Source organism: Sus scrofa, chromosome 7 (assembly GCF_000003025.6).
Source record: "Sus scrofa isolate TJ Tabasco breed Duroc chromosome 7, Sscrofa11.1, whole genome shotgun sequence".
Classification (NCBI taxonomy): Eukaryota; Metazoa; Chordata; class Mammalia; order Artiodactyla; family Suidae; genus Sus; species Sus scrofa.
In genome coordinates this window covers 48,444,210-48,458,722 of record NC_010449.5, presented here as the reverse complement: position 1 = coordinate 48,458,722, position 14,513 = coordinate 48,444,210, and positions in this window count along the sequence as shown.

Genomic DNA, 14,513 nt, shown 5'->3' with positions numbered 1-14,513 from the left:
CAACAACAAAAGACAAAAAAAAATAAATAAAAATAAAATACTGCCTTGGGGACAACTCCTTTAACCAAAGCACCATGGGCTTGTCTAGGGCCTGGGCCTGTCTCTATCTGTAGGTCTTGGAGGTGGTTCTGTGCAGGTGAAGTGAGCTTTAGAACCCAAGTGTGTTGGCCTGGGTTAGGATGCTCCGAAGTTGGATAAATGGCAGAGTAAGGCAGTTGAGAAGGGTTTCACCTCTTCTAGCCCCCAAATACTGTCAAATAAAGGATCCCGCTTGAAGGCAAATCCCCTGAGAACTGAACAAAGAGCCCCAGAAAAATGTGTCCCCTCCCAGTATTTAATGGTAAATTCTTTTCAGACGGGTTTGTGTTTGAAGGACAAGTACAGCTTAGTGGTGCTGATGCTGACTCTTTTGAGCATGACTAGAATGCTTTCTGAGCTACCAGAATTTTTCAGTACACACTGACTCAACCCTGCAGATAAAAACCTTTTGCGATCTCTCAGATTTGGTGCATCTCACTCAAGATAGTGGAAGCCTATTTTACCGCAGCATATCATGACATATTTATTCCAGTTAGAGTCTGACATTATCTTATTTCATTTCATAAAATGTTTAATATTTCTCTATCTCCTTTTAACAAAAAATGAAATTATGTGCCAGTTGTCAGACCATTCATGCTTACACTTTCACTGAATATAAAGAAGTTTGATCCTGATAGCTAATGTAATTAATCATTTCTGATTTTTATACATGATTCTTATTTAATTATTTCAAAAAGCTTGACATCAGTGTTCAAAATACAAGTGCATGCACACTTTCCAAATATCATGCTTCATATGTCTTGCTTCAAAAAACAATATTTGAGCGGCACTTTACATGGGCTATTACAGACTAAAGAGTAATAATTATGTTAGATATATATCACTGTTGTTGATTGATTTTAGTACTATCTCCTAATATATATTACTTAAATATCCTCTTAGTAAAATAACTTTGTTATTTTCTTAATAGTTCTTTTAAAATAATGTTGTTCAGAAAATAACACTGGAAAATAACGTTGGTGCTTTCTAATGTTATTAAATAAAGGAAGCTCGATTTGATGGACTGGTTTGCCAACAAGGACTGACTTAGCCACTTGGGTTACATGGCAGATATTTGCCATCAACTTAATACCCTACATCTGCAGTCCCAAGGTTTCCACCCAAAATGAAAATGTTTAGAAAGTGGGTAAAATGATAAAGACATTTTATAAACTAATATTGTGTTGACAAGATGATAATGGAATTAAAATGTCAATTTTCCCAACCCTCTCTGATTAAATGAGGAAAGTGAAGGGTTGACAGGTATAATTAGTCATCCCATAATACAAATTGAGAGAGTGTTTTGGTTATTCTTGCAGAAACGTAAGTAAAGAATAACTTTAACGAGTGGGTAGCATCCATTTGCAAGAAAAGTGGTTTCCCATTCTTTGGTTTCAACAGCTTCACAGGAGGACCTACTTAAGTCATCAGATGATTATTAATATTAAAAAAAATCTTTGATGACCGTTAAGGATATCATTTTTGACACAGAACCCAGAAGCAGTTTGCTTTCATTGCCTGTGCTTTCGGTATCATGCCAAAAACGTCATTGCCTAGACCGAAGTCAAGGAGCTTTTTCCCTATGGAAAAAGGAGTTTTGTGGTTTCAAGTCTTACATTTAAGTCTTTAATTGTTTTGGAGTTTGCTATTTTGAATACCTAGGATGGCACATCCACTTCACCCTAGAAATATATTTTGGTCTATAGTCCCCTTCATTGCAGTAGGTACCAAACCCAACCCTCAGGTGTGTTCCTGGTAGTTGCTGACTGGAAGATGTTACACTCTGATCTTTACCTCTAGGAAAAGTGGCCCCGACAGTGCTCAATGAGTTCCCACCGTGGTGCGGTGGGTTAAGAATCTGACTGCAGTGGCTCAGGTTGCTGTAGGTTCAATCCCCAGCCCTGCTCAGTGGGTTAAACGATCTGGCGTTGCTGCAACCGTGGCTCAGACTCAATCCCTAGCCATGGAACTTCCATATGCTCTGGTGTGGCCATTAAAAAAAAAAAAAAGTGCTTAAAAAATCCTTTTGTGACCCAGAGTCACAAAATCAAAAGTTCCTAGGATATGACTCCTAAGGACTTCAGCCAGTCTCTAGACCAACACACCCATTGCCCAGATGGGGAAACTGAGGCTCAGAAGGGGAGGTGAGGTTTCAATGCTTTGGTATCATTACAAAGAAGTAGAGCCCATGGTTCCTGATTTCCAGGCCAGCGTTCTTCCTCCTGCCTCGGAATCAACTGATATCAGAGGGGGCTCTGAATGCCCTGGCACTAAGCCCCCCGCAAGGATTGAAGATACCTTCACAGACAGCAGGACCCTAAGGAGAACGAGGAATAACAGTGGAACATTAGGTCAAGGAGAGTGGCCTTTGTTTTGTTCTATTTTAATTAATGCTTTGCTCTTTTTTTCTTTTTACAGCCACACATCCGGCATATAGAGGTTCCCAGCTAGGGGTCGAATCAGAGCTGCAGCTGCCGGCCTACACCACAGCCACAGCAACACTGGATCCAAGCCACGCCTTCGACCTACACAGTAGTTTGTGGCAACACTGGATCCTTAACCCACTGAGCGAGGCCAGGGATTGAACCTGTATCCTCGCAGACACTATGTCTGGTTCTTAATCCACTGAGCCGTAATGGGAACTCCTGATTTTTGTTTTTTTAGAAAAACCTTTTTAAACTCTAAAACGAATACCTGCTCATTAATAGAGCTCCCTTCCCCAGAGGCACTCACTCAAGCTACTGTATCCTTTCAAACATTTTTATATACACACACATATATATATAGATACATATTTCTATGTTTATTTATAAATGCGCAAATATATACATATATTTTTTCATTAAAGAGAGCTCGTATTAAATACTCTGCTCCGAGATTTGCTTTTCTGTTTTATTTACCGTATTCGGTACATTTTGTCTATGTCATCGCATATAAATGCCCCTCTTGTTTAATGTCTGAATAGTAATCCATAGTGTTGATACCTCATAACTTAATTTATGATGGATACTTGCACTATTCCCAGTTTAAGGAAGTTATAAATAATGCTTCCGTGAAAATCTCCATATAGGCCTTTGGGCACGGCTGAGATTCTGTAGGATAAATTTCTAAAAGTGGAAATGCAACATAAAGAGGATGAAGGCATTCCTGTCATGGGTCAGCAGAAACGAATCTGACTGGCATCCATGAGGACGCAGTTTCAATCTCCGGACTCACTCAGTGGGTTAAGGATCCAGCGTTGCCATGAGCTGCGGTGCAGGCTCAGCTCAGATCTGGCATTGCTGTGGCTGTGGTGTAGGCCTGCAGCTATAGCTCCGATTCATTCCCTAGCCTGGGAACCTCCATATGCTGCGGGTTCAGCCCTTTAAAAAAAAGTAAAAAAAATAAGAGGATGAGCACTTTAAATTGTATATTTTTAGAATGGCCTTTCCTGACCTCCTTTGCTACCCCAACCCTGTCTGCTGAGCCTCTCCATCACGTTAAGTTGCTCTTTCAGTCTCCACAGCCCTCATCACCATCTAAGACAGTATGTATGTATTTATTTGTATATCATTCATTCTTCCTTATGGAAACTCGTGACAAGAGGGGCTCTGGTTGTCAGTTCACTGCTGCAGCTGTTCACCTGTGCCATTCCGGTTCTGGACAGTATCTAGCGCATAACAGGTGTCCAATAAAGTGTTTTTTTCATCATTTTCGCCTTCTTTCACTCACTGAGTCCGTATTGAACACCTATTATATGGCAACACTGTTCTAAGCACGGGGACTATGTCACTAACGAGTGTGGATAAAAATCCCACCCTGCTAGTTAAGGAATGAAGGGGGAATATTTGGGGCTGGAGAAGACTTGGAAATCTTCAAAGCAGGGCGTCGTTTTTCCTCCCCCGTCTAACAAGACTCTGTTGAATTGCCTCGTCCCCGTGGGAAAGCATCACACAGACCCATGTCAATTCTAGGTCTAGAAGGGGTTCCTTCCATGTACTTGGCATCCCGGATATGTGCTGGGGGTTGAGCAAACGGATCATCCGCATGTCCACTAAGGCCAGATCTCCCAACAATGAGGAAGAGACGGATAAGAAGACTGTTATTTTGCTGATGTCTCTGACATTCCATTTCTAGTAATGATGTTCACTTGGGCACAAACAGCGAAAACTAAACCTCTCATTAAAACGTTTTAAAAGAAAACTGCATCTTCTCAAACGTCCCCTCAGTGAATCCATTAAAAACTAGCTGTAATGTGGGCAGCAGGTGACGCCCAGAAAAACCACAGCTGGAAAAGGTAAAGGACAGGCTTGGAGAAAGCAGGGACAAGCTGGGCAAGCCAGGGCAAGGCTGGCTCCTCAAAGCTGGATTTCTCCCAAGCTCACATCTGCCGACAGGTGCACCCCAGATGCTGAGCCAGGCCTGAACCAAGGGAGGAAGACTGGCTGGCGCCTGTTCTCCCATTCTCAAATCTGGCTGTCCCTTCAGGGAGAGTCACAGTGTGCGCGCCAAGCCAGACAAAGATGCTCAGTGCAGACGAGCTGAATCTGCTAACTGGCCGTGGCGGAGGTCTGGTCTGCAACGGCAGCCACTCCCAGGACTGGAGGCCTGCTTTAGATAAGAAAGCTGGGGTCACTCTGTTCTCCAGCAAAGCCCACAGCTGCACAATGGGAAGAATCAAATGACAGTGTGTGTTGAATATCTGGGGACAGGCAAAAATGAAGGCGTGACACCATTTTGCTGAAAGTAGTGTGACCTCTTTCTTTTTTAGATTTTGTTTTATTGCAGAATGTTATGTGTTCAGCTTTTGTTATGGTTGTTCGTTTGTTTGTTTTGGCCATGCCCTGGACATGTGGAAGTTGCTAGTCCAGGGATCGAACAGCACCACAGCAGCAACCTGGGCTGCTGCAGTGACAGTGCTGGATCCTTAACCTACCAAGCCACAAGAGAACTCCTTTTCTTAAAAAAATAGAAAACATAGATAAGCAAAACTAAAACAAAAATCTGCATGTCACACTTGATCTGCCACTAAGAAAAAAAAAATACTTGGTGAAATTTCAGTGATATTCTATCTGGATTTTTATCTAGGCAAAGATGTGTGTATGCGTTTGTGCTTATATGTATTTTAACACCAAATGGGACCGTTGCTGTATATAATGTTTTGTAATTCAAGGAAGTTATTTCCTCCATAAAATTCCTACATATTTTAAGACCACTCTTTCCTCTAGTGGTAAAACACATATAATTTTGTTGTAGTAATAAATGGGAGTTTTTTTCCATTAAATTTTCTAACCAGCTCTTGGTTTGCAAGAGAATATTGATTTGGTCTTTATTTTAAACCATTCTCCTTACTGTACTCTTGTTAGTTCTAATAGCTTTTTAATTAATTACCTTGGGGTTTCCACATCAAACATCGCCTGGGCTACAAATAAAGATTATTTTTCAATTATGACTATTATCGCAAAGTCTTAAGTGCAGAAATAAAGATCAATTTTATTTTTTAATGATTTTTATTTTTTCCATTATAATTGGTTTACAGTATTCTGTCCTTTTCTATGTAAAGATCAATTTTATTTCTTATCCTTTTTTAATTTTTTTATTTTTATTTATTTATTTATCTATTTATTGCTTTTTAGGGCCACACTTTCGGCATATGGAGGTTCCCAGGCTCAGGGTCGAATCAGAGCTGTAGTCACCACTGTAGTCACCAGCCTACACCACAGCTCACGGCACAGCTGGATCCTGAACCCACTGAGCAAGGCCAAGGATTGAACCTGCATCCTCATGAATACTAGTCGGATTCATTTCTGCTGAACCATGACAGGAACTCCAAAAGATCAATTTTAAAAGGAATATGGCACATATGTCTCAAGCGTTCCCTGGCTTTGCTGTATCCGAAATCGTATCGACAGCCCTGTGTGGGGTTGACCACAGGCCCCACATGTTCTGGGGCTGGACAGCATCGGTCTCCTGAAAAATGACCATAGGCCTGTGACAGGTGAGAGCAGAGGCTTAAAAGTTCACCAGGGACCAGAGCTAATTTTAATGTGACCTGTACCTTCTGGAGAGTCCAGTAACGGGGGTGAAACCAGGTCAAAGGACTGTGTGTTGATACTCCAAAAATGGAACCCATGGTCTATGCCACACAAATGTGTGTCAGAGAGGATTTTTTAAACCCGATTTCCCCATTTAATGTTATGAATTATTTTACTGGGAAAGAGAGGAGAAGGAATCTATTTTGAAGCACTAGTAATTAATTTTTTTTTCCTGCATCTTTGACCCATTTTTTCCATTCAGTGGGTAAGTCTTGATTGTAGCTCTCACTATGTGTATGTCTTTAATTTCCCCCTTTTTTTCTCTCTCTACTTGAGGATTCCCATCAGGTGCACGACCTACCCTCTTTAAAATCAACCTACTCCACATCCCCCTGGCTACAGTTCAAACACAGCAAAGCTTTAAAGCAAAAGTGCTGTAAAACATTATCTTCTGCCTACAGCTCCTCATCTCCTTGGGTGGGCCTCAAACGGTTGTAGCCAAGATGTTGGCTAGGGCTGAGGAGATGGAATAGGTGGTTCTCTACACCTTTTACATTCCATGACATTCTGTGAGACATTGAATATCCCTGAATAATTCCAGTAAACTGAGGCTCTCTACAGAGGCACATTTCTGCTCAAAGCATTGACTGTGGTTTGTGGCGGCCCCACCTTCCAAGCAAGTCCACTTTACGGATGTTTCTCTACTGTCCTCTAGTGGTCATTCCCCATATTGCTGCAGCTCTAAGAAAAAGATGACATTCATTTGGTATTTACCAAAAAAACGAATAACAGTGCTAAATACAGCATTTGAGCAGCATTTGCTAGGAGCAGCAGGAGACAGACCTTTATGCAGTTTGCCTCTGTAGAGCACAGTCTTTTTGTAGAAGGAAGCCCCTCAGCCCAGAAGCGTGTTGTATCATGTGGTTGTGCGTGGCGAGGCGCAGAGCTGGATCACAGACCTGACTTCACTCCATACACACACCACACTCAGCAACATCACGACCACCGTCACCGCAGTCACCACCACCATCACTGTCACCTCCATTAATGACCGCTACCTACTACAAACACCACCCAAAGTTTGAAGCTATCAGACCATGTGGACTTTTGAAATGGAAGTTAACAGAATCAACAGCAAATGAAGCAGATTAGCTATACCTAATATTTGTACAGAGCTTTTAATTTTGCAAAGAACTTTCACAAATACTCTCAGCAAAACCTTGCAATAGCCTTAAGAGGTGAAGTGCTATTATCGTCCTTTTATTGACTTTGCTTTTGAAATTTTTAATACGAAAAAAAAAATACAAAAGGTAATACCCACAACAAATACCCACATAAGTGCCACCCAGAATTAACAAATGCTAATATCTTATCATATATAGCTCATATTTTTTATTCTAAAAAAAGGAAAGAGGAGTACCCCCAAGATAAAACAGAAGTCCCCCCTCCCTCCCCATTCCCTTTTCCCATCCTCCATTCCCAGAGGTAAACATTTTTTTTCAGTTTGGGGTGTATCCATCTATGTCAGTACATAATGTTAGTACATACATTTATAGCATACATTTGTAGCATATTTAATACATACATAAATACATGGGTTTCCATAAACTGTTCAGAATACACTCTTCTGTGTGTTTTTAGTGATCACACTAAAACCATTTTCCAACTTTTTTTTCACTCAGCAGTGTATTTTCAATACCGTTTCTTGTTGCTGTATAGGGAGCTATTCCATTTATTTCTATCTGTTGTAAAGGATTAACATGTAAAAATAGACTACATTTTGCTTATCTATTCTCCTGCTGATGGACATTTGGTTTATAGCCAGTGTTTTATCACCACATCCAGTGCTGCAATGAACATCATTATCCATGTCCTTTAATATCACATTTTACCACAAAGGAGAACAATGAGGCTCCAAGGACAGAGACCATGGGATGTGCCCACCCTCACACCACTCCCAGATGGCAGAGTCAGGGCTCGATTGCAACCAAACTGTACTGCACTCCAGGCATCTTCTGTGCATGTTCCTGATGAGGATAAAGTATGATCAATATCTCATAAAAAGAGTCCCCATTGTGATACAGTGGAAATGAATCCAACTAGCATCCATGAGTATGCAGGTTCAATCCCTGGCCTTGCTCAGTGGGTTAAGGATCTGGCATTGCCAAGAGTTGTGGTGTAGGTCGAAGACATGGCTTGGATCTGGCATTGCTGTGGCTGTGGCCTAGGCCAGCAGCTGCAGCTCTGATTTGACCCCTAGCCTAAGAACTTTCATATGCCATGGTACAACCCTAAAAAGTAAAAAAAAAAAAAAAAAAAAAAAAAGAATATGGGGAAAAAAGTATGTTTGCACTGTTCTGCTTCATGGAGTAATTCTCCTGATGTGTATCCTTTGCACGGCTTCTATTTGTTCCTTTACTCCTATGTCTGGTCCTGGTTTGTCCCTCCTCCTCTTGTCATCCAGGTCACTGACTGGCTAAAGAATTGCACTGGAGCAGCAGGGAGCTTAGAGCCAGGCATCTCCGGATGCCTTTCCATCAGCTCTCCTGGGCACACCCTGAGAATAGGCTTCTGCTCAGCAGTCTTCAAGGTGATCAAGGCGTCAGATTTCAATGATTTTCAGTGGTGCCTTGCCAGCCACAGGCCTTTGGGGGGAAGGTGTGGTGTAATCAGGACCACAAAGTCGATTGTTCCCCACACCTTCCTTCCACCTACCATATCGCCTGCCCACCGACAGGCTTCCCCTCCACCCCACCTCTCCTGCCACTGTGAGATGAACAGGAATCTCCCTGCCACTCACACGTTGCCCTGAGATGCCACCACTCCAAGCTCTGCTGCTTAACTATTCAGGATAATACCTGAATACTTTTTTTGTTTTGTTTTGTCTTTTTGGGGCCGCACCCACAACATATGGAGGTTCCCAGACTAGGGGTCTAATCAGAGCTGTTGCTGCCAGCCTACACCATGGCTTGCAGCAACACCAGATCCTTAATGCACTGAGCGAGGCCAGGGATCAAACCCGCAACCTCAGGGTTCCCATTAGGATTTGTCTCCTCCGCACCAAGACAGGAACTCCCCTTTTAGACAAGTCTTAACCCTCTGGATCTGCTCTAAGCATCTCTCTCCCTTTGTTTCAAATATCACCGCATTTGACAGCCACCCATCATAGTTAATGATCTGGGATCATGCCCTTTCCCTGGTTTCAGTGATTTAAATTCTTTCTATTTACTCTTATTTACGTGGGTTAATCTCAGGGAAACAGGGGTGGGGTGGGGACGGGAAAGGGTCTTCCTTCTTACATCAGAAGTCCAAGGCAATTTTTTTTTTTTTTTTTTTTTTTTTTTTTTTTGCTTTTTAGGGCCTCGCTTGCAGCACATGGAAGTTCCCAGGGTAGGGCTTGAATCAGAGCTTCAGCTGCCAGCCTACGCTACCGCCACAGCAAGGCCAGATCTGAGCCATGTCTGCAATCTACACCACAGCTCACAGCAATGCCAGATCCTTAACCCACTGAGCAAGTCCGGGGATCGAACCCGCATCCTCATGGATACTAGTCAGGTTCATTACCGCTGAGTCACACAACGGGATCTCCCAAGGTAATTACTTTAGAAGAGTTACTTTTAAGCTATTATTTCTATTAAGAATTTACTATGAGGCTGCTCCAGATTTGTGACAATCACCAAGAGCTACAAATGCTTAGAAGGATGTCTTTTCTCTAATTTCTTATAGCTTAGGTGGGTGCTTATGAATTAAGCAGCTTGCTGTCAATTCCAACCGTATTTGAAGGAAAAGCTACCTGAGAACCACCCTGTTTTATTTCATTTGAAAATGTTCTATTGTACTTCAGGGGCTCTTCCCCACTAGTTCTCATGCTCACAGTAGTTTTATTTATTTATTTTATTTTTTATTTATTTATTTATTTATTTATTTTGCCTTCTCTAAGGCCACTCCCGTGGCATATGGAGGTTCCCAGACTAGGGGTCTCATCAGAGCTGTAGCCACCGGCCTACACCACAGCCACAGCAACGCCGGATCCTTAACCCACTGAGCAAGGGCAGGGATTGAACCCTCAACCTGATGGTTCCTAGTTGGATTCGTTAACCACTGCGCCACGACGGGAACTCCCTCACAGTAGTTTTAAACACAGGGGTATGTGGGCCTCTATAACAAGGAATCTATATGGAGCAAAGTCAGCTGAGCTGTAACTTGTTTCCTACATGTCACCAAAAGCCAGAAATAACCTCCAAATGATGTACCACAGTCCTATCAAGTTCTTAAATGATCCCTCCACATTGTGGAAGAAATTGTACAAGCAGTGGCTGTTGACAAAGCAAGCCATGGTGGAGCTGATTTTCTCCTATGGTCCAATACTGAAAAACACAAACAAACCAGCCAAAGAAAACAGGGTAAAACTGTATCAGAATCCAGAATTTTATAATAGCTCCCTAGTTTCGAGGGTGTAAAAAGCCTTATGTCTAGAGTTACCATGAGCTCGAGATGGTTGCTTTCTGCATAACCCCCAAAAAGTCCAATTTATACAACCCCAATTTCCATGGTGAGTAGGGAAGGGTTAACTACAGCCTGTCACCAGAGCTGGGAAAACAGGTTCTCCCCAAACTTGTTCCAGAAACTGTCATTCAACTGTGTTAGACTGTACTTTTGTCTGAGTTTGGCTAAGAATGTTTTAGCTGCATTCTTACAAGAATAATAATTTTTAGGCATTCCTTTTGTGGCTTAGCGGTTAACAAACCCGACTAGGATCCATGAGGATTCGGGTTCGATCCCTGACCTTGCTTAGTGGGCTAAGGATCTGGTGTTGCCATGAGCTGTGGTGTAGGTCGCAGACACAGCTGGGATCTGGCGTTGCTGTGGCTCTGGCGTAGGCTGGCAGCTGTGGCTTCAATTCGACCCCTAGGCTGGGAACTTCCATATGCCTCAGGTACAGCCCTAAAAAACAAATAATAATAATAATAATGATTTTTACAGTAATTTCCCTGAATTCCATGCTGTTAAATGCAGTGATTACCTTGATTTTCATTTGGTTGATGTTTTCCTAGCAGGTTTTCTTCATCTTTTTACTTTCAACATTTGTGTGTCTTTTTAGGCATATCTCTTAAAGAAAACATATTATTGGGTCTTATATTTTTATCTAATCAAAGAGCTTTTCCCATTTAATTGATTACATTTACTGTAATCATTCTTTTATTAAAAATAAACATAGGAATTTTTTTTCCCTCTAGTTTCATCTACTATATTGTCTTTTTGCTTCCTTTCACTTTTTCCTTGGATAGACCAAGTTTTCTTTCACTGTTTTCAAAATTACTTTTTCTAATTTTGTTTTTATGGTGGTTGCTTTTAACTTAAGGTCCAAACTAAACTCATATCTATTTAGCTTTTATTGATTTTTTACATTCATCAATATCAGTATCTTTTCCCAAATGAGACAAGAACTCTCATGCCCTTTTTTTTTTTTTTTTTTTTGTCTTTTTAGGGCCATACCTGCGGCATGTGGAGGTTCCCAGGCCAAGGGTCAAATTGGAGCTGCAGCTGCCAGTCTACGCCACCGCCACAGCAGTGTGGGATCATTTACCCACTGAGCGAGGCGAGGGATCGAACCCTCCACCTCCTGGATGCTTGTCAGGTTTGTTTCCACTGAACCACAATGGGAACTCCTCATCTGTAAACTTTGTGGACTTCATCAGAACGGTCATTCTTGGTTGGTAGGTGTGTATTTTCTTTCCCCCTTTTCTCTGGCCCTAGATTTTTAGACAACAATAAAGCATCACTTCTCCTGTGTCTTACAGCTGCTTCCAAGCTTTTGTTCTCGTCTCCCCTGCTGTGGTCCAACGTGCCTGAAATTTTCAGCGGGCTTTCGTGTATACAATTTGGCTGGACATAAATGTATAAATTCAAAATTGGGTGATCCTAGAGGCAAAGCCATGACTTTTCTTGGTGTAGCACATCACCTGTGCCTCTTTGGTTTTGCCACAGACACCATCACCAAGAAAGGTGACTTTTTGAAACTAAGATTGGATCACCCTCAAAGAGGAAGTTACATACTCTGGCACTCACTGGAGAGCTGGGGCAGTATCAGCTTCATTTTCTACCAACGGCAGAACGGTCTCCAACAGTTCAAATACCATTTGGGAATAACTACGGTATTTATTTCCACAACTCTTAGGTTGCTTACAGAAGCCCCCCAATACACAGAATCTTCTTTAAAAAGGTATGGCTACTGCTTGGGTGCTGTCACTCTAACCCCCCGCCCCCAAAGCAGCTATTTTTCTATCCTGAAAGGCTTATTTAGGATATGCAAAATGGACCATCCCTCCAAGGAGCACAGCCCAAGCACACAAACGCCAGTGAGAAGCAAATAAAAGCTGTTGAATTGTCAGTCCCAGCAAGGAACAGCATGAAAGCCTGCACATAAATTCTCACGGATGAACTTCAAGGTTCAAACCCGCCCAGGTACCGTTATGTCTGGTTTATTTATTAGTGTTTTGCTTGGTGTGAGTACAAGGAGCAGGAAGTTAGCATTTTGCTTCAGACTGGTGTTGCACAGGGTACATTTCACAAAAGTGATGAAACAGCTCGGCTGGAAGAAATACATGGGGGCACACATCTCTATGCTCCAAGGACCCACTTTGGGAGAACACCCAGCCTTCTCCCACCGCGACCTCCTAGGGGTAGTTATAAGTATCCACAGTTTTGTTCTAACCCTCCTCAATTTCTAGCATCTGCAACGAGTGACTCTTCCTTCCTCCCTCCCTCCTTCTTTCCTATATTAAGTTGTGGAGAGTTTGGTGGAGGGGCTGGGGACAAAGGTTGGCCGGGGTTAAGGGGAGCAACAAGCAAGGGCTCAGGGTGACACCCCCAAGACCAGCAACTGCTGACAGCTGCTCCCACTCCAGGCCCACAGAGACCAAGGGAAGAGCCTTTACGGCATCAGAAGATGGAACAGCTGGTCTTGTTCATTAAACCGGAAATCGCTGCCACATCCCAGGTGGTGTGACAGTTCAGCCACCCCTTTAGAAATCACGGAAAAATTTTTTGCATTTCTAGACACCCCTCCAGGCATCTAGGTTTTCATGTTCTTTGCGCTGCACTGCAACTCTGTAGAAATGTGTTGGTTCAATAGCATCCAGGCCTCAAATTTAAATCAATTTTACTGGGGATTAGGAGTTCCCATTGTGGCTCAACAGCAGCGAACCCAACTAGTATCCATGAGGGGCCAGGTTCCATCACTGGCCTCGCTCATTGGCTTAAGGATCTAGAGATGCTGTGGCTGTGGCATAGGCCGGCAGCTGCAGCTCCAATTGGACCCCAGCCCAGGAACTTCCATAGGCCACAGGTGTGGCCCTAAAAAGAAAAAGAAAAAATGTATTTTTTACTGGGGACGAGTGAGTCTCAGTTCTGCTCACCAATGACACACAAGCCCCAAGGCCTTGCCCAGATGAAACATTCCTAATGTCCATTTTACAGGTGAGGAAACTAAGTTCAGCATCTTGCCCAGGAGGCAGATTTGGAGTCAAATCCAGAAGGATCAGTCCCAACCCAGGACTCTTTTTTTTTTTTAATATTTTTCATTATAGTTGATTTACAATGTTCTATCAATTTCTGCTGCACAGCACAGTGACCCAGGCATACGTACATATACATTCTCAGTGCTCTTTCTGCTCAAGTGCCAATGCTGACCAGCCTGTCCACCACGGTGCCAAGAAGAGAAAGTCTCCTAGGGAATCTGGGTGCAAAGTGAAGAGGGTCTCCTATTTCTTTCCGTGAGCATCCTGCAAGAGAGCTTGAGAAGCTATGAAAGGCTCGTATACTTTTCAGCTGCCAGCTAAAATTTTTCATTACAAAATTAAATAGAGACGAAGGAGGTTTCCTGGCACATCGTCCCTAAATACATGATCAGAAAATTTCCATCTTTCCCGTTCCTCCCTACTTCCACTTCCCCTCTCCATGGAATGATATATTTGTCTGTTTGAAATTCTTACACTGAGTACCCTATTGTATTTCTCTATACAAAAAAAAATATGTATGTGATTATACACTGAAATTTTAAAACTTGTTTCATGTCCTAAAACGGTAAAGTTGGGTGTTTAAAAAGCATTGCTTCTACACCAGATAATTATTATAATTGCTAGTAGTACATAATTGATCAAAACATAAACATTTGATAAATAGTAAACATGAAGAGTAAATTTTAACATAAACATTATCTCCTAGTTCAATGAATGGGCCAAGGCTTTTTTTTCCCCCAAACAGACCACGTGTTTATGGATGAATGATTACAGGAGTATATCAATCAAAACAGAGGTTACCAGCAATTCTTTTTTTTTTTTTAAAGATTGTCAGCACTGAAGAACACTGCTCCCCTTACAAAGCAGATGACAGGAGGCATTTCTGCGAGCAGTGCCACTC